This window comes from Bos javanicus, chromosome 4, assembly GCF_032452875.1.
Source record: "Bos javanicus breed banteng chromosome 4, ARS-OSU_banteng_1.0, whole genome shotgun sequence".
In the NCBI taxonomy this organism is placed as follows: Eukaryota; Metazoa; Chordata; class Mammalia; order Artiodactyla; family Bovidae; genus Bos; species Bos javanicus.
In genome coordinates this window covers 73,864,363-73,890,971 of record NC_083871.1, presented here as the reverse complement: position 1 = coordinate 73,890,971, position 26,609 = coordinate 73,864,363, and the positions used below count along the sequence as shown (strand labels likewise).

General features: G+C 37.2%; 1 pseudogene; it reads left to right on the top strand.

The window, feature by feature from the left end:
• The first annotated feature begins 20,155 nt into the window (after window positions 1-20,155).
• The window catches only part of LOC133246894 (zinc finger protein 44-like), an 86,338-nt pseudogene continuing 79,884 nt past the window's right edge, over window positions 20,156-26,609 (top strand).

Below are 26,609 nucleotides of genomic sequence, written 5' to 3'. Positions count from 1 at the left end.
AGGGAGATTTGGTGTGCTGCAGTCCATGGGATCACAGAGTTGGACACAACTGAGTGACTGAACAACAAATAAACATTTCAAGAAACCAAAATATCAATAGGTCACTGGAGTCATTTTTTTTTGCTCAGAAACTCAAACCACTTTTGAAATAATTGAATATCTGGTATAAAAATATGTTATTTTATCATAAACATTACATTATACTTTAAACTATCTTAGGTGGAGTTTAGCATAGTGCTCTGAAATTAGCAGTTTGAAGGCACTTGAGAGCAAAGGATGTGTACACAAACTATGATGGCTATAATGTACTCATTCTGTTCTATAAAAAAACATAAAGATCTAGAGGTGTGAATTAAAGGAAAAATATGTATAAGGTATATCCATTACACTGGAATTAATAAAAATTTTGTCTTTGAGCATTTAAAAAGAGTATGTTCCTCACGAGCTATCTTTTTATACGTATACAAGGTATACGTATGTCAGTGCTACTATCCCAATTCATTTCACCCTCCCCTCCCCGCACAGCTCCTGTGCCCCTTCCCCCACTGTCCCTTCTCTATGTCTGCATCTCATTCCCGCCCTGCAAAAGGTTCATCAGCACCACTTCTCTAGATCCCACATATATGCTTTAATACATTTGTTGTACTCTTTCTGACTCACTTCATTCTGTATGACAGACTCTAGGTGCATCCACACCACTACAGGTGAGTATAGGTGTGTAACACAAGGGGCTCAGCTGCATGCTCTGTGATGACCTAGAGGGGTGAAATGAGGGTGGGGTGAGACGCTTCAAGAGGAAGGAGATATATGTGTACATAGAGCTGATTCACTTCATGTAGCAAAAGCTAAAACCATACTGTAAAGCAATTATACTCCAATCTAAAAATAGTATTCTCAATTTAAAAAATTTTATTTAAAAAATTAAGCTAAAATCCATACCCATATTCCTTTTCTCCTTAACAGAATACTTGTGAATGCTTGACAGTAACCTATACTGTTTACTAAAATTATTAGGATTTTTAAATTTATCTTGATAGAAATTAGTTTCCTTGAACTTTTTAAAGAATTAAGAATAACAAAAGCAAGGATTTTAGAAGTCAGTACAAAAATAACTTATTTTGATAACTCATATTTCTGACAAGCTAATTAATCACACATATTATATGCATTATATATGTATTCTTCACCCATGAACCATATATACAATGTATATTATCTGTGGTTAATTAGCTTATGTAAATATATCATACATATATTTCCATGGTAACATATAATATAATAGAGTATGAATAAGACCACTTTGGAAACAGACTACTGTTTACAGTAATTTTACTAGTATACCATTAAGTTCTCAAAGTCTATTTAGGTCTTCTCCTTGGTGCTACTTACAGAAGGGACAGCCAGCTCATCACCAGAATCAGGCCTGCTGTTAGACACCCATGCAAGCTTATGAGATTAAGAAGAAAGCCAAGAAGTTTCCCTGACATCTGTTATTTTGACACACCAAAATTAGTACATCTGTAAAATATTAGGAAACATTGCCTCTAGAGTTTTCCTCTTGAGAAGAGGGAAGGTCAATGGTGATGCCAAGCATTGGTCCTGAGAACAATAAAGAACATAACCCTACTCAACCAATTCTAGACTGTCCTACAAAGGTGGAACAAAAAAGGATGCTTAAATGAGAGCAAGTTTTTCTGGGCTGAGACTACTTTTAACACTTTCTCCAAGGATCTTGAAGTTATCTAGGACAAGAAAGCTGTACATTGGAATTACCAACCAGATCCCTTTGTGTATCTGGTCCTGAATAAAACTACAAATCTCTCCTGGCCTTCACCTACAGACCACATTGTAAAATTATAATCACTGACTTTTGAAACAGGCTGATAGAGTTTTACTAGAAGGGATATATATGGCTGATTCACTTTGCTGTACGATAGAAACTGACACAGCAGTGTAAAACTATACTCCAATTTAAAATGGAGAAGGAAAATGGCAACCCACTCCAGTATTCTTGCCTGGAGAATCCCCATAGACAGGAGCCTGGCAAGCTACAGTCCATGGGGTCGCAAGAGTCAGATATGACTTAGCGGCTACACCACTGCCACCACCACCAATTTAAAAAAGTAGGATTTATGATGTGCTGTTTAAGTCAGGATTCCCCAAGCTACCTCCAGAATCAGTTTGCTTACTGATGCTTTTCACAGCTCATAACCTGTTTGACAGCCAGGTTTGACTAGTAACTAAAGTGAAATGAAGTGGCTCAGTCATGTCCTACTCTTTGTGACCCCATGGACTATAGCCTATCAGGCTTCTCCATCCATGGGATTTTCCAGGCTAGAATACTGGAGTGGGTTGCCATTCCCCAGGACGCTTTACCGTCTGAGCCACCAGGGAAGTCCTAGTAAGACTAGTAACTAAAGGGTATAACATACCGTGCCAGCAACTTCTACATTAAACTTTCCCAAAGCCAAATTTATTACAAAGCTCTTGGTGGCACAATGTGGGGGCAAAGCTCATGTGTGTGTGAATAAGGACCTGAGGGGAGTTTGCACCTAGCTGTGTCTTAGAACCCGAATGATTGCCTGTATTCTCTCTTACCATATCACATCTCTTGGGTTAAAGTGAAGGTCATAGGTAATTATGCTCTGTGCTAAGACTGCAAGGTCTTAAAAATATCTAAAATTGTCATACTATTCCTAGATACAATACCAACTCCACCAATTACTCTCCGTATGCCCTTTGGCAAATTACTTGTTCTCTCTTTGTGTCTGGTTCCTCACCTGTGACATGGTAATAATGTTACCACCTACTTCATAGGCTGTTAGAAAAAATGAGTGAGGAAATGCAAAAGAAGCCCTTAGGGCTGAAGAATGGTGAGTGGTACATGGACATTAGCTATCACCATCATCATAGTTAACTTTAATTTTTTTGTGTTTTATTCCTAACAAGTAAACTTACATATTAAGGTCAGATAAAATATATTAGTCCTGTTAGTATTCTCAGTATCTACCAGAGTGCTTAACATGAAGTGAGCTCTTTATTATGTTTTATACTGAGTTAAGTAGAGCCATGAAGAATTTCAGAATATTGATTACACCTGTAATAATTTGAACATTATGGAGAATTTTGATATATGCAAAAATAATTTGCTTGCCATATTAACAAATCTTATGTGCTCTATCCTGATGCTGCTAAATCGCTTCAGTCGTGTCCAACTCTGTGTGATCCCAGAGACGGCAGCCCACCAGGCTCCCCCATCCCTGGGATTCTCCAGGCAAGAACACTGGAGTGGGTTGCCATTTCCTTCTCCAATGCATGAAAGTGAAAAGTGAAAGTGAAGTCACTCAGTCGTGTCCGACTCCTCGAGACCCCATGACTGCAGCCTACCAGGCTCCTCCATCCATGGGATTTTCCAGGCAAGAGTACTGGAGTGGGGTGCCATTGCCTTCTCCGACATGCTCTATAGTCCTGACAATATAGCTAACATACATGCACTTCATTTTAACTCTGGTCCTCTTGCCCCTACTCCGAACTTACAACTAAGTTATTCAAAATAATGGTAAAACTCCCTCCCTTCTTTCCTTCTTCCACAAATGTTTACTTAGTGACCCTCACAAACAAGCCCTGAACTGAGTCCTGAAGGCTCAGAATTGGATGTGTCATTTCTAATATATTCTAGGATTTCATATTTTCTCAAGCTTGAGACAAGCAAATCCCCCTGTCAAATGCACTGTAAAAGCAGTATGAAAACAGTATGCACTGATGCTGTTGAAGCACAAAAGTGGGCCAAGGATGACTTCCTATGGACCTTGGAATGGCTATGACCCGAGAAGGTTTTGCAGAATATAGATTACAGTGGAACAAAGAATGAATGGGAGACAACCATGGAATATCATTTCAGGAAATCAGAATGTGAAAAGAAATTAGCACATTTGGTTACCTTTTAATAAACCCTATATTTTATATGAATATTAATTCAGGCTTTTTTTAGTTATGCAGTTGCCCTTTTACACACATGGAACCAATCACACACAGTTTGTGCTGAGAATAAGTTCAAAGCAGTTTGGAATCATTAGGGCTTGTCTCCGTGCAGGTTATGTCTCCGTGGCACTACCTGCGTTGTTGCATGCTCAGCCACTCCGTCCTGCCTGACTTTGCAAGCCCATGGACTGTAGCTGTCCAGGCTCCTCCTTCCATGGGATTTTTCAGGAAATAGTACTGGGGTGGGTTGCCATTTCCTCCTCCAGGGGATCTTCCCAACCCAGGGATTGAACCTACATCTCTTGTGTTTCCTACATTGGTTGGTGGCACTACCCAGGGCTCCATTAATGATGTTAATAACATAATGATTATAAAAATGGAAAAAGAAGTCATGCTATCTTTCTGTATAACTTGTAGGAATCTATGTATTAAAAAATTTTAATTGACAGAAGACTAGAAAAATAACTTGTAATTTTATGATCAGTTACTATGAACAACCCACATGTAGGTATTTTGTGTTTTTTAGAAACAAATTTATGTAATTTAAAAGTACTACAGGTCACTTTTTTGTACTATAGCATTTATTTGTTTTCTTTTCTTTTTTTTCTTTAATTTTATTTTATTTTTAAACTTTACAATATTGTATTAGTTTTGCCAAATATCGAAATGAATCCGCCACAGGTATACTCGCGTTCCCCATCCTGAACTCTCCTCCCTCCTCCCTCCCCTCGCCTCCCTCTGGGTCGTCCCAGTGCACCAGCCCCAAGCATCCAGTACCGTGCATCGAACCTGGACTGGCGACTCGTTTCATACATGATATTATACATGTTTCAATGCTATTCTCCCAAATCTCCCCACCCTCGAATTAAGTATGTTTATGTAAAATTTCAATAAACTTTTTTAAATTGCATTACTTCTCTAGTGATTTTTGCCATTTATTCCATTCCATGATTATTACTACTTCTGTACTAGAGAGGATATATTAAAAATGGGCTGTCAAGTATGCTAGGTATACCTCCAAACTGAAGATACCTTAACACTTCACATAGAGACTTTGTAGAATTTATGTTCCCAGGTAAAATTATAAGTAGTACTCATGTGGGTCTTATATATCAGTCCAACTCCTAGAGGAAATCAAGAGGTTTTTGTGAATTCCAAGCCAAATAGCAAGTTGTTACTCTAACCACAAAGCAGTTAGCTCTCTACAGACAGGCCATAAAGTCTTGAGAAGCAGAGGGCTTGGTGGTATGAAGTTCAGCAAGGGCTGCGAAATCACATTTTGGCTCTGCCACCTCTTAGGCAAGTTTGTTAATCTCCCCAGTTCTCAGCAGCTACCCTTACAAGATGAGGAAATGAAAGTCTTGTACAGTACACGCCATATCAATGACAGCTCTACTTTTACTAGAAAAAGTTTCCTAAGTATTTCGTTTCCCTAAGTATTTCAACTCAACACATTAGGCATTAACACAGTCCTACTTTTAAACAATCACTACAATTATTGTTGTTTTCCGCTTGCAAAATATTTGAAGAGTTGACAAAAAATTTTGTCTTCTGCCACATCAAAAAAAAAGGAAGTAAAAAACAAACAAACAAATAAAAAATACCTATATTAAAAGCCAAGGCATCAAACTTTAGCTGTTGATGATTAATAATAGTTTGGGGCTTTGTTTTTTTAGGGAAAAGTGGTGTGTTTTTCTTTTTTATTTTTTTATTGAAAGATAATTGCTTTACAGAATTTTGTTGTTTTCTGTCAAACCTCAACATGAATCAGCCATAGGTATGCATATATCCCCTCCCTTTTGAACCTCCCTCCCATCTCCTGCCCCATCCCACCCCTCTAGATTGATACAGAGTCCCTGTTTGAGTTTCCTGAGCCATACAGCAAATTCCCATTGGCTATCTATTTTACATATGGTAATGTAAGTTTCCATGTTACTCTTTCCGTACATCTAATCTTTGTTTTTTGAAGGATCAGAAAAGCTGTACCTGAAATAGTGTTATTTTAAGAAACAATTTTCTGTTTGTGTTAACTCTTCTGTGACTCATGAGGGTTATTAGTTGAATTTTACTAATAACTCTATACCTTATTCCATCTCTTTTTCAACCAACGAGATGAAAAAAGATGCTACACAGGTTAAAGGAACCCAACCCACTTGGAAAAATAAACTTTGCTAGAGATATAGAACATGTTGGGTAAACAAACAAAAATGAAGAGAGAAAATCAATAAAAGCTCATATTTTTTAAAATTATGTACTTTTATTTGATTTTTATGCCTTAGTAGTCTCCCATGTTAGAATTATCAAACAAGGTTGGTTCTGCCTGAGTGATTAGTTTGCTATACTGAAGTAAATGGACACAGCCAGGTGTAGTGTTTTATGCTCCCTTTCCTAATTCTCTTCCCTAGAATTCCCCAGAAAAGATACATGTTTTTGACTTATAGAAGGAATGAGTAAATTAAATATAAAGAAGATAAACTGAACTGTATCAGAGCTAGAGGTGAGAATCCTTTGGGAAAATTATTTTATTATTGATTTATTTTGATTATGAGGAAGAATGAGGGACAGCAAATTGAATTAATATTTCAATATCTCATACATAATACAGGTTGTTTTTGGCCAGAAAGATTGTTCAATGAAGAAAGGCCTCTCGAATTTTATAAGCTGACCAAATAGAGGTAAATGGTATAACATTTTTACCTAAAAGCTTATGATCTTTCCATAACCCAGGTTTCATATTTTAATTCAGATGGGAGACTTAGAAAAATAAAAAGACAAAAACAAAAACTGATACTTGTCTCAGACCTTTTGACAGTGTCTGATGTGATTTTTCTAGAATGCTTTTTAGGCCAGGCTTCAATAATTTTCAATGTCTCTAGATATTGCTGACATGCAGCCAGGATAGGAAATCACTGTTAGTGATTTAAAGACCACAGTGGCCATGTGAGGTAACGTACGACAAGAGTTCAGTCTAGTGTCTGGAATATCAGTAAGTCCTTACTTATCAGTAAGTACTCAAATGTCATATTCCTTTACTCTTTCATTGAACTGAGTCTAAAGATGATGCATTAATAGATGCAATTGGCTTATAAAATTTAAAAAGGGTGCATATGTTGAAAAAAATCTAATGTTGACCTGGTCATGACTGGGAATGTATCACAGAATTCTTCATGGTGGAACTTTCTTTCTTGTCAGATATGCCATCATCTATCATCATCATCATCACCATTATCATCAGTTCAGTTCAGTTCAATTTATTTTTTTTTAATTTTATTTTATTTTTTAACTTTACAAATTGCATTAGTTTTGCCAAATATCAAAATGAATATGCCACAGGTGTATACATGTGTTCCCCATTCTGAACCCTCCTCCCTCCTCACTCCCCATACCCTCCCTCTGGGTCATCCCAGTGCACCAGCCCCAAGCATCCAGTATCGTGCATCGAACCTGGACTGGCAACTCGTTTCATACATGATATTATACATGTTTCAATGCCATTCTCCCAAATCTTCCCACCCTCTCCCTCTCCCACAGAGTCCATAAGACTGTTCTATAATCTGTGTCTCTTTTGCTGTCTTGTACACAGGGTTATTGTCACCATCTTTCTAAATTCCATATATATGCATTAGTATACTGTATTGGTGTTTTTCTTTCTGACTTACTTCACTCTGTATAATAGGCTCCAGTTTCATCCACCTCGTTAGAACTGATTCAAATGTATTATTTTTAATGGCTGAGTAATACTCCATTGTGTATATGTACCACTGCTTTCTTATCCATTCATCTGCTGATGGGCATCTAGGTTGCTTCCATGTCCTGGCTATTATAAACAGTGCTGCGATGAACATTGGGGTACACGTGTCTCTTTCCCTTCTGGTTTCCTCAGTGTGTATGCCCAGCAGTGGGATTGCTGGATCATAAGGCAGTTCTATTTCCAGTTTTTTAAGGAATCTCCACACTGTTCTCCATAGTGGCTGTACTAGTTTGCATTCCCACCAACAGTGGAAGAGGGTTCCCTTTTCTCCACACCCTCTCCAGCATTTATTGCTTGTAGACTTTTGGATCACAGCCATTCTGACTGGTGTGAAATGGTACCTCATAGTGGTTTTGATTTGCATTTCTCTGATAATGAGTGATGTTGAGCATCTTTTCATGTGTTTGTTAGCCATCTGTATCTCTTCTTTGGAGAAATGTTTATTTAGTTCCTCATTCGTGTCCTACTCTTTGGACAACATGGACTGCAGCATGCCATGCTTCCCTGTCCATCATCGACTCCCGGAGTCTACTCAAACTCATGTCCACTGAGTAGGTACCATCCAACCATCTCATCCTCTGTCATCCCCTTCTCCTCCCACCATCAATCTTTCCCAGCATCATGGTCTTTCCCAATAAATCAGTTCTTTGCATCAGGTGGCCAAAGTATTGGAGTTTCAGCTTCAGCAACAGTCCTTCCAATGAACACTCAAGACTGATCTCCTTTAGAATGGACTGGTTGGATCTCCTTGTAGTCCAACAGAGTCTCAAGAGCCTTCTCCAACACCACAGTTAAAAAGCATCAATTATAGTCCAACTCTCACACCCATACATGACTACTGGAAACACCGTAGCCTTGACTCGACGGACCTTTGTTGGCAAAGTAATGTCTGCTTTGTAATATGCTGTCTAGGTTGGTCATAACTTTCCTTCAAAGGAGTAAGTGGCTGCAGTCACCATCTGCAGTGATTTTGGAGCCCCCCAAAATAAAGTCTGCCACTGTTTCCATTTTTTCCCCATCTATTTGCCATGAAGTGATGGGACCAGATGCCATGATCTTAGTTTTCTGAATGTTGAGCTTTAAGCCCAGTTTTTCACTCTCCTCTTTCACTTTCATCAAGTGGCTCTTTCGTTCTTCCTCACTTTCTGCCATAAGGGTGGTGTTATCTGTGTTCTGAAGTTACTGATATTTCTCCTGGCAATCTTGTTTCTAGCTTGTGCTTCATCCAGCCCAGCGATTCTCATGATGTACTCTGCATATAGTTAAATAAACAGGGTGACACTCTACATGAAAGTGTTATAGTTTTATAAAGTGAAAGTGAAAGTCACTCAGTCTTGTCCAACTCTTTGCAACCCCATGGACTATACAGTCCATGGAATTCTTCAGGCCAGAATACTGGAGTGGGTAGCCTTTCCCTTTTCCATTGGCTCTTACCTATTCAGGAATTGAACCCGGGTCTCCTGCATTGCAGGTGGATTCTTTACCAACTGAGCCACAGGGGAAGCCACCATTATCATTGACCTCATCTAAATTATATGCATGCCTTCCTAGAGAGAACTCTAGAGTTATAAAAAGGGAATGTTGGACAGAAGTATGATAAGGACAAATCTTGCAATTTTTAATGAGGACTTAGATTTTTATAACTTCCTGCTGAAACAAATTTGAGCCTGCTTACCTTTTAGTTAACTGAAATAATCCAAAACTAATAACTAGGTTGTTAGTGCATTTGGGGATAGAATTTAATTTCATGACATTAAAAGTATGAGGTCCGGGGGCACTTTATGTTACAGTGTCCTCCCGCCCTTCCTCTGAAAAATTCATTACACTGCATTATAAAACTCAAGAGGTGACATTTTGTTTTTATTTAATCAAACTAAGCCCTATTTCATTATCTGCTGAATGACATTTTTCTGTAATTTCTGAGAGAAGATGGATTTTATAAAGTGTATGGACAATTAAAATCCCATTTTCTATATGCAAATAAAGTTAAATGGTCTAGGAACCATGGGGTTGTTACAATAATTAATTAAATGATTGCAATATTAAGATAATGCTAAATGAAGGCAGGAAAGAGCCAGTTGGACCTGGCTCCCAGGCCTGACTCAGTACTCCAAAGAGAAGATATTTAATTGTTCTAAGCCTTAGCTATTTTAGCTGTAAAATGAGAACAAAAATAAATATTTCATAAAATAATTATAAGATTAAGAGCACAGCATGTGGTAGCATTCAAATGTGTATGTCAATTTTCAAAATAATTTTTTTTCAGTTCACTTGTGAAATAAGGTGTATTCATTTTCCTTCTGATCTAGGTTAAGATTAATTGCTCCTTGATTGAATTTTCTTTGTTCAAACACAAAAACCTTCTAGGCACAAAAGAATTTTACCTATTGTACATCAAGTGTACAACACAATTAAAAGTCTGCTGACAAATGGTACGCTTTTCATCACTTTTTAAAAAGGTAGCTTGAAATGCAGAAAACGTATTCATGATCAGCCTTGAGAAAATGTCACAGAACTCAAACTCTAAAAACTTTACTGGAATATTTTAAAACTTCAATGTAAGATTTTATATTTATGTACAAACTCTAAAAGAAAGCATCATGATTACAAGCTTTTAAAGCTTGTTTTCAACAGTCATATGGTTTATGAATAAGAGAATATGAATGATAAATTTTCTCAATGCCAAAAATATCATGTTTAATATACCTACAGTTCAGTCTAGACAGCATCAGCGTTATGGCTGACAAGTATCACAATCTGAACCTTTTCAGACTTCACTCCACTGAGCAAATTACTTGAACTTATCCAGCCAGGTATTATACTGGGTAATGGCTCTTTTGATTCATGATTGGAGAAAGTCTTCACAAAGTACAATTTAAGTTATTTTAAAAGGTAACCAGGGAGTTAATTGATTACAGTGAATAAGCTATAATAACATAAAATGTAGTGTTTTTTTTTAAAAAAATGATGTTTTGAGAATTCTTTTATCTGAGTAATATTCAATTTAAAAGAAACATATGAAAGTCATATTGACCTAGTATAACCTAGCTGTTGTCATAAAATATGATTATCTGCAGATAATGCATGGTGCCCAATTTAATTTCTATGGCTGCTATAACATATAGCTACCAAATTGTCTTAAAGCAAAAGAAACTTATGCTGTCTTACTTCAGCGAGCTGTGCTGTGCTTAGTTCCTCAGTCATGTTCAACTCTTTGCGACCCCATGGACTGTAGACTGCCAGGCTTCTCTGTCCATGGAGAATCTCCAGGCAAGAATACTGGAGTGAGTTGCCATGCTCTTCTCCAGGGGATCTTCCCAACACGGGGATTGAATCCAGGTCTCCCACATTGCAGGTGGATTCTTTACTGTTTTAGCCATCAGGGAAGCCTGAAAGCCTGAAATCAATAACACTAGGCCAAAATCAGGTAGTCAGCTGGGGCACACTCCCCTGAAGGCTGTAGAGGAGAATCCGCCTCTTGCTTATTCCAGCTTCTGATGACTAACAGAAGTTGTTGGTTTATGGCACATTACTCCAATCTTAAAGGCCAGCATCTTCAAGCCTCTCTCAGCTCCATCTTCACATTTCTTTCTCCTTTCTGTGTAGTTCATCTCCCTCTGCCTCCTTTTAATAAAGACATACATGATTGCATTTAGGGTCCATGGTAATCATGGGCTTCCCTTGTAGCTCAGCTGGTAAAGAATCCACCTGCAATGTGGGAGACCTGGGTTCGATCCCTGGGTTGGAAAGATCCCCTGGAGAATGGAAAGGCTACCCATGATAGTATTCTGGCCTGGGGAATTCCATGGACTGTATAGTCCATGAGGTTGCAAAGAGTCAGACATGACTGAGTACCTTTCACTCACTTATGGCAATCGAGGATATGTCTATCTCAGTATTCTTAATCACATCTGAAAAGTCTTTGCCATATAAGGTAGCATTTACAGGTGCTAGGCATCAGGATCCACTATTTCGGGGACCATTATTCAATCTACAGCAGTGCTCTAATGGAATCCATTCCATTGAAGAGTCTGTGAAAGTGACTCAGTCATGTCTGTCTTTTCATGGCCCCATAGACTCTACAGTCCATGGAATTCTCTAGGCCAGAATACTGGAGTAGGTAGCTGTTCCCTTCTCCAGGGATCTTTACAACCCAGGGATTGAACCCAGGTGTCCTGCATTGCAGGCAGATTCTATACCAGCTGAGCAACCAGAGAAGCCCACTGAAGAGTCTACTCATGGAAAAAAAAAATTTTTTTTTCCAATTATTACCTCCAAATTTCATCATTAGAAGAAGAAGATATAAGGAACTATGCTGGTGCATCAATAAACAATGAAGGTGAGGGTTGTAAGTTACTTTCATGAAAATGCAATCTATGCACTATTAATTAGCATAATTGGTAAGAAGACTTTATTACCTCTGGAACTGAAGCTTAATCTTTGAATCTTTAAAATAAATTTTAGGAATAATTTATTTCATATTCTTTATACAAGACATAAGTTTTTATAATTTTATTTTAATCACAGAGATTATGAAGACTCAAAATTTCCCATTTGGGGATTTAAGGGACAAATATAGAAATGGAGACTCACTCTTTTGAGGACTTTTCACATGGATTTGGAGATGCAGAATCCTCAGTTATAATGAAGCTACCTTGTTTTCCAAGTCTTTTAATTAAGATAGCAACATAAAGTTTTTAATAACCATGCCTGTCATAAATTATACACCTACTGAGCCAGTCCTCCCCTGTGGCTCAGCAGTAAGGAATCCACCCGCAACACCGGAGACACAGGAGGTGGAGGTTCTACCCCTGGGTTGGTAAGATCCCCTGGAGGAGGGCGTGGAAATCCACTCCAGCATTCTTGCTGGGAAATTCTTATAGACCGAGGAGCCTGGACGCTACAGTCCACAGGGTTGCAAAGAGTCAGACAAGACAAGCAATTGAGCATGAGCAGACAATGCAAATACCTTATTCAGGACTGATGGTCTTTTCTTTCTGTCCTCAATTAAAAGAAAAATCTTTTTCATTGATTTTTTTAAAAAATAACTAATTAATATTCACTAATAATGATGACTGTAATTAGCCAAATCTCAATCTTCTTTCTGTTAAGAAATTAGACATGTTCACAATAGGTAAAACCTTGCAAGAATTTTTGTTTCACATTTAAGGCCACGGTACAATATCCTTAGAACTTTATCATTATTAAAATACACATAATTTCTAAAATACACATAATCAAAAACATGTCTAATCGGAGAACTATGAAAAAGCCAAGGGAGATAGAACTCAAGTAGTCTACCTTCTTGGAGAAGGCAATGGCACCCCACTCCAGTACTCTTGCCTGGAAAATCCCATGGACGGAGGAGCCTGGTAGGCTGCAGTCCGTGGGGTGGCCAGGAGTCGGACACGACTGAGCGACTTCACTTTCACTTTTCACTTTCATGCATTGAAGAAGGAAATGGCAACCCACTCCAGTGTTCTTGCCTGGAGAATCCCAGGGACTGGGGAGCCTGATGGGTTGCCATCTATGGGGTTGCACAGAGTCGGACAGGACTGAAGTGACTTAGCAGTAGCAGTCTACCTTCTATTGAGATTCTCAAATCTATCAGAGTTCAGACAATCAGAACACTAGCAGCCTAGAAAAATAAACATGTTTCAGAAATTCTATACCTATTGTTTCTTAGGACAAAGAGCATATTGGAAAAAACCTTTAAATAGAGAAAATGTGGCTGTAATGAGAATGCATCACTGTTGGTAGCTTGAATAACCTAAATAAAGTGGAAATTGGTGACATACTAAAAAAAATGGAGATTTTTCTTTTTTTAACTACACCGTAACCATACACTTGTAGGTCTGTCCCTGGTGGCTCAGCTGGTAAAGAATCTGACTGCAGTGCAGGAGACCTGGGTTTGATCCCTGGGTTGGGAAGATCCTCTGGAGAAGGGAAAGGCTACCCACTCCAGTATTTTGGCCTGGAGAATTCCATGGACTGTGTAGTTCACAGGGTCGCAAAGAGTTGAACACAACTGATCAACTTTCATTAGCCACACACTTGTAGTTCTGTACAGCATGAGCAGAGGTCAAATGGGAATGGTTTTGGTTTCAATAGAAATATGGTTTCAATTCAGTTTCAATTATTTTTCCTGAGAATTTAAACAATGTATCTATATCATTAATAAGGGGTTCTATAGACTTATGATTTATGAATATATCTGTATGCCTGTAATAAATAAATAAGCATATTGTAAAAACCTCTAGCCAAAAACATACTTATAGTCCCTTCAGATCATTTAACTTCATTTTGTTACTATATCCAAGGGACATATGGATACGTTAAGTACTTAACAAAGTTATAATTGGAGTTTAAAACAATATTATACCTGCAATATAATTTATTTTCTCAAACAACATATTTTATGGATGTTTGACCTTATATAAGGCAGAATGAGCTATTTGGAAAGCCAGATTATGTAAAAAATGAATATTTTTTTAGTTCTACCCATAAAATACTTGAGAAGGAAATTGCAACCCACTCCAGTATTCTTGCCTGGAAAATCTCATGGACAGAGAAGCAGGCTACAGTCCATGAGGTTGCAAGGGTCAGACATGATTTAGCAACTAAACCCCACACCCATAAAATACACATAAAGACAGAAACAGTTTTTTGAGGTAGCATGTTCACTGATTGGTTGGCTGTTTCATCTATTCAATGTGAAGCATTAATTTTCAGGAATATAGCTTTCTGCACACAGATTTTTGTTTCTATAGGTAGGTTTATTCCTAGGTATTCTATTTTTTTTGTTGCAATGGTGAATGGGATTGTTCCCTTAATCTCTCTTTCTGATTTTTCATTGTCAGTGTATAGGAATTCAAGGGACTTCTGTGTATTAATTTTATATCCTGTGACTTTACTATATTCATTGGCTAGTTCTAATAATTTTCTGGTGGCATCTCTAGGGTTTTCTATGTTGAGAATCATGTTATCTGCAGTCAGTGAGAGTTTTACTTCTTTTCCAATCTGGATTCCTTTTATTTATTTTTCTCCTCTGATTGCTGTTGTTGGGACTTCCAAAATTATGTTGAATAACAGTGGTGAGAGTGGGTACCCTTGTCTTGTTCCTGATGTTAGAGGAAATGCTTTCAGTTTTTCACCATTGAGAATAACGTTTGCTGTGGATTTGTCTTATATGGCTTTATTATGTTGAGGTAGTTTACTTCAATGCTTACTTTCTGGAGACTTTTTATCATAAATGGGTGTTGAAATTTATCAAATATTTTCTCTACATCTATTGAGATGATCATAATGTTTTTATCTTTCAGTTTGAGAATATGGTGTATCTTATTGATTTGCTTATATTGCAAAGTCATTGCATCTCTAGGATAAAGCCCACTTGATCATGAGGTATGGTCCTTTTAATGTGTTGTCTGTTTCTGTTAGCTAGAATTCTGTTGAGGATTTTTGCATCTTTGTTCATCAGCGATATTGGCCTGTAATTTTCTTTTTGTGTGTGTGTGCAAAACCAGATCTTTGTGTGGTTTTGGTATTAGGGTGATAGTGGACTTGTAGAATGAGTTTGGGAGTTTTCCTTCTGTACATTTTCTGGAAGAATTTGAGCAGGATATGTATTAGTTCTTTAAACTTTTGGTAGAATTTGCCTGTGAAGCCATCTGGCCTTTGGCTTTTGGTTGTCGGAAGATTTTTTATTACAGTTTCAATTTCCATGCTTGTGATTGGTCTGTTCATATTTTCTATTTCTTCCTGGTTCAGTTTTGGAAGGTTATACTTTTCTAAGAATTTATTCCTTTCTTCCAGGCTGTCCATTTTATTAAAATATAGTTGTTCAGTGTAGCTCTTAAAGGATCTTTAAGATCTTTTTTCTGAATTGCCTGTTTTAACTTCTTTTTCATTTCTAATTTTATTGATTTGAGTATGCTCCCTTTTTTTCTTGACGAGTCTGGCTAATGGTTTGCCAATTTTGTTTATCTTCTCAAAGAAACAGCTTTTAGTTTTATTGACCTTTGCAACTGTCTTTTCCATTCTTTTTCATTGATTTCTGCTCTATTCTCTATGATTTCTTTCCTTCTTCTAAAGTTGGGACTTTTTTGTTTTATTTTTTCTAGTTGTTTTAGGTGTAAGATTAGGTTGCGTATTTGATGTTTCTCTTGTTTATTGAGACAGTCTTGTATTGCCATAAATTTCCCTCTTAGCATTGCTTTTACTGCTCCCATAGATTTTGAGTTGTCATGTTTTCATTGTTATTATTTCTAGGTGTTTTTTTTTTTAATTTCCTCTTTGATTTCTTCAGTGGCCTCTAGGTTATTGAGAAGTGTATTGTTTGGCACAAAAATATAAATATAGACCAATGGAACATGATAGAAAGCACAGCAACAAATGCCCACACCTATGGGCACCTTATCTTTGACAAAAGAGGCAAGAATGTACAATGAAACAAAGAGAGCTTCATCAGTAAATAGTGCTGGGAAAACTGGACAGCTACATGTAAAAGAATGAAACTAGAACATTTCCTAACATCATACACAAAAATAAACTCAGACTGGATTAAAGACTCAAATGTAAGACCACACATGCATCCTAGGTCCGCTCAGTCGTGTCTGATTCTGTGTGACCCTGTGAAATGTAGCCTACTTGGCTACTCTTGTCCACAAGATTCTTCAGGCAAGAATACTGGAGTGGGTTTCCATACTGTCCCCCAGGGGATCTTCCCGACCCAGGGATTAAACCCACATCTCTTACATCTCCTGCATTGGCAGGCAGTTCCTTACCACTAGTGCCCCCTGGACCAGAAACTATAAAGCTCTTAGAGGAAAATATAGGCAGTACACTCTTTGACATAAATCACAGCAAGATCTTATTTGTCTTAAAGAAGTCATTCCTAAAGTAATGTCCATTCCTAAAGTAATGGAAATAAAAACAAATGGACCTAATTAAACTTAAAAGCTTTTGCACAGCAAAGGAAACAATAAACAAGATTAAAAGACAGCTTCAGAAAGAGAGAAAATAATTGCAAATGAAACAACTGTCATACAGCTCAGTATCAGAGAAACAAATTGCTCAATCAAAACAAACAAACAAATGGGGAGAAGACCTAACCAGACATTTCTCCAAAGACATACAGATGGCCAAGAAACACACAAAAAGATGTTCAACATCATCATTAATTGCTAGAGAAATGCAAATTAAAACTATAATGAGGTAGTAGCATATACCCTGAGAAAACCACAATTCTAAAAAAAATCACAATTTCCCCAATGTTCATTGCAGTACTATCTACAATAGCAGGACATGGAATCAACCTAGATGTACATCTACAGATGAACGCATGAAGATGTGGTACATATACACAATGGAATATTACTCAGCCATAACAGAGAATGGATTTGAGTCAGTTCTAGTGAGCTGGATGAACCTAGAGCCTGTTATACAGAATGAAGTCAGAAAGAGAAAAATATGCTTATATTAATACATATATATAGATTCTAGAAAAATGGTATGGGTGAATCTAAAAATGGTATCAATGAATCCAGGAAAGGAATGGAGATGTAGGGAACAGACTTGTGGACACAGCAAGGGAAGGAGAGAGTGGAACAAATGAAGAAAATAGCATCGACATATATACACAGTCATGTGTAAAATACATAGCTGCTGAGAAGTTGCTATATTACACAGGGAGCCAAGGCTGGCACTCTGTGATGACCTAGAGGTGTGGGATGGGGAGGGAGGGAGGAGAGAAAGGCTCAGAGGGAGGGGATATATATATATATAGTTATAGCTGATTCTCATTATTGTATGGCAGAAACCAATACAACAATGCAAAGCAATTTTCTTCCATTTAAAAAATTTTAGGAATAGAGCAGATTAACTCTGGAACAAAAGGATCAATGCTTATTTTGAGTCTCAAACTAGTTATGTTCTTAGTAGTACTTTATTATTAAATGAGATTATTAAAGATAGAGATTAGGATTGAGACCAAACTGCCTCTTATTTATGGATCTAAAGCTGGAGTGCAGATGTGTGTTTTAAACAGGGATGGGGTAGGGGATTCATCTTCTATTTTTATCAATGGGATATATTTAGCTGTACACTCTCATGATGGGGCCATTACATACTTGAGGCAGTGTGTAAGGTTGAGGAGGATAGTGTTTCCACTTGCTCTTGGCCTATGCCAATAATATAGCAATTTGCCAGAGGAACCTAGATGGAAACATAGAAAATGAGATAATGTGAACCTTCAAAAGTGGCCAGAAGTTGACGGGAGGAGACCTCAGATACGGAATCTGATAAAAAGAGACAATACTCCCAACTTTAGCAGCTAGAAACCTGTCTAAAAGATTGGACTGATCATCAAGCAATCTGCAGAAGCCCCTCAGAGGGGAAGATGGCTGTTTTAAGTGAAGGCAGCAGAAAACAACCATTGAATACACATACCCACCTCAACCTCTAAACAGCACCCTTGGGAAGAGGAGTATGATAGGAAACCCTTTGCAAAAGTAAAATCATTCTTGATGGATAAATTAAACATTAAATTGAATCAAAGTGATCACTTCAAATTTTAAACTGACCTTTAAATAGAGCATTTAAGTTCCATGTTACCCAAGTCACATTAATAGTAATTAACAGAAGAATTCAGAGCAAGGTGAAAGCATTATAGAAAAGAATGTTTCTTTTCTCTTTTACATGTTTTGAGTATAAATTTTGACTCCCTACCACATTTTTCAAAGTTACCTATTTCAGCAGTCTTCAAAGTGAAGTACATGTAGACATTCACAAAAATTCCCAAGAAATACAGAGTTATGATACTTTTACAAGAATCCATTTTCAGACCCTCAACTTCCATAGTGATTTAAAAATGTATCTACTTGAAGATGCGTCTGGGGTCAAGACGTCTTGCTCTTCATTTCTACCATGTTGTCCTGTCTGCCCCTGAACAGTTATGGGTGTAATCTCGCCTAGTGTTATTTTAATATCATGTTGCTCCCTGGGGTGGGAAAATCTCCAGGACACCAGACAATGATGCATCAGCTTCAACCATCAGTCTCTGTGATTCTCCTCAGATAATAAGTTTGTTGCAGATGTCTTATTTCTCCATTAACAGTAAAGATTGGCATTAGATATTGAGTCTTTTTCTCCATGTTTGGAATGTCCTGAATTCAGATACATTGTTGAGTGGTTAGTAGAAAAGATGGCTATTTTTGCTGAAAACCCTCTTCTACCCTACAATCTTGTCAAAAATGCTTCTAATGGAAAGTTCATTTTGCCAGTCATAATTTTGTTTTGCCCTTGGTTCCCTTGCCTACTTCTCCGTGTTCTGCTGTGCATTTTAAGGAAGCCAAGGCCCTTCCTGTAAACTACATTTTCCAGATTCCTTGGCCACATTTTTTTTTCCCGCTATAGAAACTGCAAGACAGGAAAAAGATTCTCTTGCTGCCAGTCTCTGCAGACACAGTAAAGCTAAATGCAATTCTGATGCCTATAGGGGAAAACACCATACTTAGCCCAAGCCTCAGTACTCAAATCCTCACAGAGTTCCCAGCACCTTCATGGGTTTCCTTCATCTCTCTGAACTAGATCCAGGAAATACTTCAGGATTATGAGCTCTGGTAACCTCATATCTTATTACTCTTCCCCCAGCTATGATCATTTAACTCTGGAGTTAAAATCTAGATGTTTCTCTGTCCTGCACTTCCAAGCCTTTCAATGTCTATGTAATCAATTCTCTGCATTAAATTCTCTATAACTGGATTATGAAAGGCCAAGAAAAACGAACATCAATAAGAAATATAAAAATCAGTGGCACCAGATTTCATTCAAGGAACAAACTTATAAGCAGAATCTATGCCTTATCTATCCATCTATCTGAGAACTGTACTGTTCAAAGTTTGTATAAATTTGCAACAATGTCTGATATTGCTGCCTTGTCCTTACTCTCAGGAATGAGAGAGAGCGTGAGGAACTGCCTTCTTGACTCGTGTCTCAATTTTATCTGTATATTTTGCACAAATTCAGGAAGAAGGAGTCAAAAATTTCTGCTTCCAACAAATCAATGCTAAGTTTTAAAGTAGGACATTGGAGGTAAGTTAGTTGAATATTTTCTTGAATATTTATTCAGGATCAGAGGAAAAAAATCTGTATTAACTTTTGAAAATGATTATTAAACACTTGGAATTTATATTCCTTTTTTTCTAGGGCCCAAACATCAAGTTTTCTGTCATTTGATCATTTCTCTATTCATTTTCTTAATTGCTTGAGAGAAAATTCCTTGTCCAGGTTAATTTCTGCATTTGTGATTGGAATCACATTCCTATTCATCACTTTGGGAAAACATCCTTCTATCTCACCCCCCAGGCTTCTACTAGTTCTTTGCCCTCAATATATAAAGGCGCTTCAATTTATACCGGCTAGATGACGACGATGACGACAATGATGCTAATGGTGACAATAGTAACGATGATTACTATAATTCTCCCTAGGCTCCTCCATCCTTAATTACAGTGCTCTCTCTCTCAGGATAAGCATTTTTTAATGAGTCGTCTACATTCATGGCTCTATTAATTCATATTCGTGAGTTATATAACTTTCTCACTTTTACTCTTCATGCTATTTTATTACATTTGGCACTACTGGGATGTTGCTTTCTTTAAATTCTTTTCTCTTGTAGCTTCCAAAGCAACTTTTTCTACTGTTTATTGTTTTATTTCATTTCACCTCTGGCATTTTCACAGTGGTTCCTTTCTGGGTTCCTTTCTTATATATACCCTTAACTCTTTATATATTCTAACATGTTTTTATATCTCTTTTCACATCATCTGTTCTCCCTAGGCAATATCATGCATACCCATGGGTTCAATTATAGGTATGCTGAAGATTTCCAAATCTTTATATCCCAACCAGCCCCAGTATTCCAGATCATTTTGTTTGATTGCATCTTGGTTGTATGTCTCTGATTTTTCATGTAGAAATTCAAATTCTAAATAGTCAATAGCCAGTTTATCATTATCACATCAAAATCTTATGCCGAACTCACTGACAAGACCCAATCAAAGATCTGAAAGTGATCCCTAAATTCCTGTGTTTTTACTCTCCATTTAAAATAAGCACTGAACAACTTAACATTGCAATGTTCATAGCAATTTACAAAATTGTTAATATTATTAAGATGTCAGTTATTTCCAATTTGACCTATATTTTCAACATGTTTATAATCAAAATTCTAGTGGTTACTTTGTGTTTATTTATAAACTGATTCTAAAGATTGTATGAAAAAGCAGAACACCTGGAGTAAGCATCGCATTATTAAAGAAAAAGAAGGACTTTTTGTAAAAAGGAGGACTAACATTGCTCAACCTTAAGACTAAGGACAAGGATAGAGTGATCAAGAAAGTGTGGTATTGAACAAAGGATAAAGAAATATGTCAATGGAACAGAATAGAGAGCCTTGAAATAGACCTACAGGAATAGAACCAACAAATATTTGATGAAAGGGCAAAGGCAATTTCATAGAGAAAGGATAGTCTTCTCAACAAATGGTGCTGGAAAAACAAGACATCCACAGACAACAAGGTGAATCTGCACATTGACTTTACACCTTTCACAACCATTAACTCAAGTAGATCACAGGCCTAAGTGTGAAACGTAAAACTGTCAAACTTGTAGAAGATAACGTAGGTGAAAATCTTGGTGATCTTGGGTATGAAAATGAATTTGTGTATATGTGCCCTTGTGTGTGTGTGTGAAAATGTACATGACATAAAGCCTGATATTTTAATGACTTTTAAGTGTACAATTCAGTGGTTTCACATAGTTGTACTGGTAAATAGTTTTTAGATACAATACTAAAAGGATGATCCTTGAAAGAAAAACTTTAAAAGTAGGATTTTATCCAAATTAAAAACCTCTGCTGTGCAGAGACAGTGTCAAAAAATGAATGCACAGATATAAACTAGGAGAAAATATTTTCAAACACATCTACTAAACACACCCATTCAAAATATATGAATAACTATTAAAACTCAACAATATGGAAGAAACAACCCAATTAAAAAGTGATGAAAAAATTTGAACAGATAGCTTGTTAAGAATATTGGAAATAAAAGCAAAAATAAACAAATGGGACCTAATTAAACTTAAAAGCTTCTGCACAACAAAGGAAACTATAAGCAAGGTGAAAAGACAGCCTTCAGAATGGGAGAAAATAATAGCAAATAAAGGATTGACAAACAACTAATCTCAAAAATGTACAAGCAACTCCTACAGCTCAATTCCAGAAAAATAAATGACCCAATCAAAAAATGGGCCAAAGAACTAAATAGACATTTCTCCAAAGAAGACATACAGATGGCTAACACATGAAAAGATGCTCGAAATCATTCATTATCAGAGAAATGCAAATCAAAACCACTATGAGGTACCATTTCACACCAGTCAGAATGGCTGCGATCCAAAAGTCTACAAGCTATAAATGCTGGAGAGGGTGTGGAGAAAAGGGAACCCTCTTACACTGTTGGTGGGAATGCAAACTAGTTCAGCCACTATGGAGAACAGTGTGGAGATTCCTTAAAAAACTGGAAATAGAATTGCCTTGTGATCCAGCAATCCCACTGCTGGGCATACACACTGAGGAAACCAGAAGGGAAAGAGACACGTGTACCCCAATGTTCATCGCAGCACTGTTTATAATAGCCAGGACATGGAAGCAACCTAGATGCCCATCAGCAGATGAATGGATAAGAAAGCAGTGGTACATATACACAATGGAGTATTACTCAGCCATTAAAAAGAATACATTTGAATCAGTTCTAATGAGGTGGATGAAACTGGAGCCTATTATACAGAGTGAAGAAAACCAGAAAGAAAAACACCAATACAGTATACTAACGCATATATATGGAATTTAGAAAGATGGTAACAATAACCCTGTATACGAGACAGCAAAAGAGACACTGATGTATAGAACAGTCTTTTGGACTCTGTGGGAGAGGGAGAGGGTGGGATGATTTGTGAGAATGGCATTGAAACATGTATAATATCATATAAGAAACGAATCGCCAATCCAGGTTCGATGCAGGATACTGGATGCTTGGGGCTGGTGCACTGGAACGACCCAGAGGGATGGTACAGGGAGGGAGGAGGGTTCAGGATGGGGAACACGTGTATACCTGTGGCAGATTCATGTTGATATATGGCAAAACCAATACAATATTGTAAAGTTAAAAAATTAAAAAAAGATACATAGATCGTAAATAAGCATATGAAGATATGTTCAATATTATATGTCATTAGGGAACTACAAATTAAAACAAGATACTACTATACACCTGTTAGAATGCTAGAAACCCCAAACACACACGGAATGCTGTCAAAGTTATGGAGCAACAGGAACTGTTGTCCAGTTCAGTTCAGTCAGTTTAGTCGCTCAGTCGTGTCTCTTTGCAACCCCATGAATTGCAGCATGCCAGGCCTCCCTGTCCATCGCCAACTCCCGGTGCTCACTCAGATTCACATCCATCAAGTCGGTGATGCCATCCAGCCATCTCATCCTCTGTCATCCCCTTCTCCTCCTGCCCCCAATCCCTCCCAGCATCAGAGTCTTTTCCAATGAGTCAACTCTTCACATGAGGTGGCCAAAGGACTGGAGTTTTCAGCTGTAGCATCATTCCTTCCAAAGAACACCCAGGACTGATCTGGGTGATGGACTGATTGGATCTCCTTGCAGTCCAAGGGACTCATTGTTAATGGGAATCAAATATGGTACAGCTACTTCGGAAGACAGTTTGTAGTTTCTTGAAAACTAGGCATACCCTGACTGAATAATCCAGCAATCACATTTCTTGGTATTTATTAAAATGAGTTAAAAACTTATGTCCACACATAAAACACTATACTTTGGTATTTACAACAGTTTTATCCATAATTGCCAAAAATTGGAAGTAACCAAGATGTCTTTCTGTATGTGAATAGATAGCAAACTAAGGCAAACTCATATACTAGATTATACACAATAAAAAGAAATGAGCTATCAAGCCACAAAAAACATAGAGAAACCTTAAAGCATATTGCTAACTTAGAGAAGGCAGTCTAAAAAGATTACATACTGTATGATTCAACTGAATGACAAAAGGTAAAAAAGTAAAAAGATCAGTGGTTTCCTTGGAGTTAGTGAGGTGGGGGATGAATCTGTAAACACAGGATATATTTAAGGAAGAGAAATTATTCTGTTATCATAGTGTATTGGTAGACATGGTATTGTGAATTCTTGTTGATTCACATTGATTCACAGTTGGTCCCCATTGATTCACAGTTGATCCCATAAAACTGTATAACACAAAGAGTGAACACTAATGTAAACTATGGACTGGAGTTAATAATGCATCAATGCATCATTCATCAGTGGTGGCAAATGTACCACCGTAAAACAAGACGTTTATGATAGAGAAAATTGAAGTGTCAGTGGAGCAAGTATATGGAAATCTCAGCACTTTCTGTTAAATTTCTCTGCAAACCTAAAACTACTCTAAAATATAAAGTCAATCAACTTAAAGGAAAAGCAGAGTTTTTTCTTAAACTTGTCCATCCATGCTGGTACCCCTCCGTCCAGAGCCACATTATAGCTCAGCTGTCTCGCTGTCATAGCCCTCCATCTAGTCAACTTGCCCTCAGTTCATTCAACTTGAGTACATCCTCCACACTGCTTCCAACTGTTTGCTTCAACACTGAAAAATGTATTATGGTATTTCACTGTTTCAAGTCATTTAGGTCCTGCCCACTTGCTCACTATTTACCCCATACTGTCTTTTATCATCTGGCAATAGCGAACTAATTATACCTTTGTGAACGCACTAAATGGTATGACATTTCTGTTGTGCTATTTTATTTGCTTGGGACACCCCCGACTCAACTACCCACCTGTACCTAGCAACTCACCCACTAGCTTATTCTTCTGAAACGTTAACTTGTCTTTGCATTTCTGTGCTCTTCTTCTGAATTCTAATGTTGAAGCCATTGGTTTGTCACCTGCTGGCTACACCACATGGGTGTGCTCCTCAAAGGCAAATGTGATAGATGTTTGTCTTTTCCCTGTTGCAGAGCCATCTTTATAATTATTAGGATCCAGAACAGAATTTTGTTCAAATAAGCATACATTTAATTTCCACATGTAAATTAAGCATATCACATGAGAAGAATGACTTATGCAATGGTGAACATATAATTCTCTCTAGGGGCAGAGTGGCAAAATATAATGTTTCATCTGCTAGATAAGAGAAGAAAATGAATAACTGATAACAAAGGAGAAGTTCAGGGGTGCTATTGGTTTTTTGAAAAAGAGAGTAAAAGTGATTACAGATGTGCTTAAGACCAACTAGGTATTAGATTTAAAAAGAGAATTAAAAAAAAGATGCGTCATGAGATTGACCCCTGACTCCAACAGTGATGCAAAGATGTGACAATAAGAGTCTGTGGAAGGGAAGTGGCAATGAAGATAAAATCAGAAGGCAAAAGGATGACAAAATTCAATGGTTTCTGGTGCTGAGTCCAAGGGACTGTGTCATGGCTCAGATTCTACCAGATCAGCAACCAGCACTGGGACAGCTGACAGACTATAAAATGACTTGCAGAAATGGTCTTTCCCATTAAAGAAAGAGAGATTTAATTTCAAATAAATTAAAATGATAGAAACTTTAATAAAGTTAGAACATTTTGACTACTATCACAACTCTTTAGGAGCACAGGCAGTCCTTTGCTATCTCACAATAGTTTTATTCTCACTTCAATGTGCTGTTACAATAAATAGACAATAAAATACATCACAAGCATCATGTTTTCATTTAAAATAGGTCGGTAAATTAAATAGAATCATGCTGTCAAATTACTTGCAAAGATCTAAGTATTCTTCCAGTAATTATACCTAATGCATGATTTATTCCAGGACTATTAGTGATTAAAAATATTTTTTTCCTTTATTGATGCTCTCTTACTAATTATACCCCAACATGATTTACTTTTGCTTATGAATAGATGATAACTATTAGCTGGACATTTTTTTCTCCTACACTAATGACACAACTCTGCAGGAAAACATTTATTTATTAAATAGATCTACAGTTTAAATGTAACAGCAAATCAGGAGCTCTTTTTCTTCTCTCCCTCCAGGATTTTAAAGCACTATCTCTCTATTGGAGTCTTCCTTTCCAGCATACATTTTACATAAGTTATCCTAACATTTGCCCTTTTACCAACCACTTTATTGTGGGCACATATCTTGATTTTCAGCCATTTCTCTCCTCCCTTCAAGAATTTCTTACTTAACCCCTGTAATTTGTCTTCTGCCAGGCTCTCTACAGACGTGGTTTTCTAAAAGGTCACTATTGACCTAGATCTTTCCACATCTGATAGAATCATCCTCCTTGACCTTCTGTGAGCTGTCTGCTGCACTGTCCCTGCATTTCCAAGTAAGCATGACCCTCATTCCAGAGAGGACCTGTAAGATTACTTAAAAGAAGTGAAATCATTCTAGAATAGGGGAAAGTTTTAAAATGTGAGTCACTTTTGAGGTAAGTTCTGTATTCTGTAACATAAAAGGTATTGAAGATATTTCTTTCTTGAAATGTTTTACTTCCTTATTGTTTGTGGTGATGATCAGCCATCTTTCTCTTATCTCATGCCTCATCTTTCTTTAGAAACCACTGACCCCATGACAACTTTTATTTCTTCTCTCCCTGAGAATCCCTTGAAAGATCAATAGTCAAGTCAGTGCTCTTCTCTCTGCACTTTCTGTCTGAGATACAAGCCACCCATCCCAGCTCTCTGTGGATGGAAAAAGAAGAAAATAAAACAACTAACTACTTTTATTATATCATAA